This window comes from Oratosquilla oratoria, chromosome 10 (assembly GCF_046742065.1).
Source record: "Oratosquilla oratoria isolate Oo_2021 chromosome 10, ASM4674206v1, whole genome shotgun sequence".
NCBI lineage: Eukaryota > Metazoa > Arthropoda > Malacostraca > Stomatopoda > Squillidae > Oratosquilla > Oratosquilla oratoria.
In genome coordinates, this window is record NC_134786.1 from 63,245,102 (window position 1) to 63,247,601 (window position 2,500).

Below are 2,500 nucleotides of genomic sequence, written 5' to 3' on the forward strand. Positions count from 1 at the left end.
GGCTTTCGTTTTCCTTTGACAACTTCCTCTTTATCTTCTCCTCTTGTTTCTTATTTCTTTCCTTTCTCCACCTTCTTTCTCTCCTCGTTCCTCTTCAGGCTGGACCCAGCCCTGGCCTTCTGTCTCTCCTCCTTTTCCCTCTTTCTCTCACTCCTCCTCTCCCTTCTCCTCTGCCCTCCTGTTCTCACTCCTACTCCCCTTTCTTTGCCTCCTCCTTACCCTCCTCTCCTTACTCTTTTGCCTCCTCCTTTTCTTCCACATTCACCTCCACCTACTATTTCCCATCCTCATCCTCTTACTCCTCTTCCTCTCTCATTTCCTATAACTCCTCTTCCTCCTCCTCCTCTCCCATTTCCTCTACCTCCTCTTCCTCTCTCATTTCCTCTTCCTCTCCCATTTCCTCTTCCTCCTCGTTTTTCTCTTCCCCTTCCTTTTTTCCTTCTCCTTTTCCTCCTCTTCCCCTTCCGCTTCCTTTTCCTCTTCCTCTTTTTCCTCCTCTTCCTCCTCTTCCTCTTCTTCCTCCATCGCCCCTTCAATTCAAAGAGACAGAGACTGAAGTTCTAGCGACGAGATACGGCGGAAGTCTCGTGTGGAATCAATTACTTCCTTTCTCGTTTTCGTGAATTTATGACTTCGATAGTACTTCCTGAGTCTTCCCTCCCACCCCCACACCACTCCTCACCCCCACACACATTCATATTCAAACTTTCTCGAACGCCATTGTAGATATGTGAGGAGTGTCTGTCTGTATGTGCAGAAGTGGCTTTAGGAAGGAAAGAGAGAGAGAGAGAGAGAGAGAGAGAGAGAGAGAGAGAGAGAGAGAGAGAGAGAGAGAGAGAGAGAGAGGGGTTGGGTGGGGGGCTTTAGGGGGCTTTCAGGGGCGTTGAGGGGGCTCTAGGGGGGGTCGCACTGTGTTTGTTAGGTGACTCAAGCTGAAATTTAAGAGCTCGATAAAAGAAAATTGTTTTGGGTCTGGTTGAACACAGAACGGCCCCTTTTCCTAACTTGTCGCTTCGCCCTCCTCCCCCCAACGTCCTCCTCTTTCTGCATCGCCTTCGTCTGTAGCTGGCGGCGCCAGGAGCAACAACAAAAGCGAGAGCAGAAGCACCACCAGCACTCGCCATCCACTTCTGGGCGTTCATATATTTTTCCTGGCCGGGATAGGATTTGTGGTGGTTGATCAATATGCCTGGTACGAGTATTTATCAAGCATTAGATTGACACTAAGGTACATGCTAGGGTTCTTTCATAGACTCCGCCCCCTTGTACCCTCCCTTCCCCCTTCCCCCCATCACCCCCCAGCCCTCTCTCTCCCCTCCCCTTCCCCCCATTCCCGGCCAGAGCACGGTCATCCTACAAGCGAGGCATAAGCAGTTGTCAGTTCGCCTATTATGACGCTGAGGCACGCCAACCGATTGCCTTCTTGCTGACTAATAGTTTGTGTCTTGTTGCTTGGCTGCTGTGGAATGGGGCGTGCAGATGCAGTCACACGGTGTGTGGCCTCCCTGAGGAGGACAACATGACACACCAGAAAGAAAGATAGGGCGGCAACACATCGAAGTCTATCGCTTCCCGTTCCGCGGTCCTGATTGGTCCATTCATGCTTGACTCCGCCCCCTAACAAACCTCACTCGCCACCACCCCCCAGCCAAATGGCCACAGATAATGTGAAAGGTTTAGCTAGAGTTAACTAGAGAGAATACCTTGTAGCCCGTCAGAATACCGATTGTCCTGCGGCAGATCTATTGTGCACACCTCCACGCATTTGGTGCTTTATTTCGGGTTTATCAAAAATCACCAGCAAGCTTCAGAAACGGTACCTCTTGCGTCGTCGTCGCACAGGCATCTTTCCTCCTCCACCTCCTCCAAGCGTTGGTGCCGACGTCGCGGCGGCCGCCTCCACCTCCACCTCATCCTCCACCTCTCGCGTTGGTGGTGTCGCTGGCCCCTTCGCCGCTGGAGAAGCCTACGGACTAGCTGTGGGCTTCAAGGGCTTGGCTAGTAAGCCCCGCATACAACCACCGACTTTGGGACGGATTCCGCCAAGATTTGGTGCTGGTACGGCGGACTAGTGCTGCTGCTGCTGCTGCTGCTGCTGCTGCTGTTTCTGCTGCTGCTGCTGCTGCCTTCAAGCCCTTGCGAAGCTGGACGCAAACACCCCGCCATCGCATCATCCCGTTGTTTCCGTCTTCCCGTAGCGCTTCTCTACGTCCGCAACCGCCCCCTCATCGTTGCCGCCAGGCTTGCGGAAATAGAGTGCGGATTGTCCGGTCTTGAGGGACTTAGCCGCGACTCCCTCCTTCAGCCTGTTCCCGTCGCGGGGCGTCACCCTCGGCGGAGGAGAGAGGGAGAGAGAGCGAGAAGAGAGAGAAAGAGCGAGAGAGAGAAAGAGAGAGAGAGAGAGAAGCACACCATCCCGTCACCCTCTCTTCTTCTCCTTGGCCCTCACCTGAGCAGTGATTAACCTGTGGGTCCGCAGAGTCAGAGACCCCCATTTTAA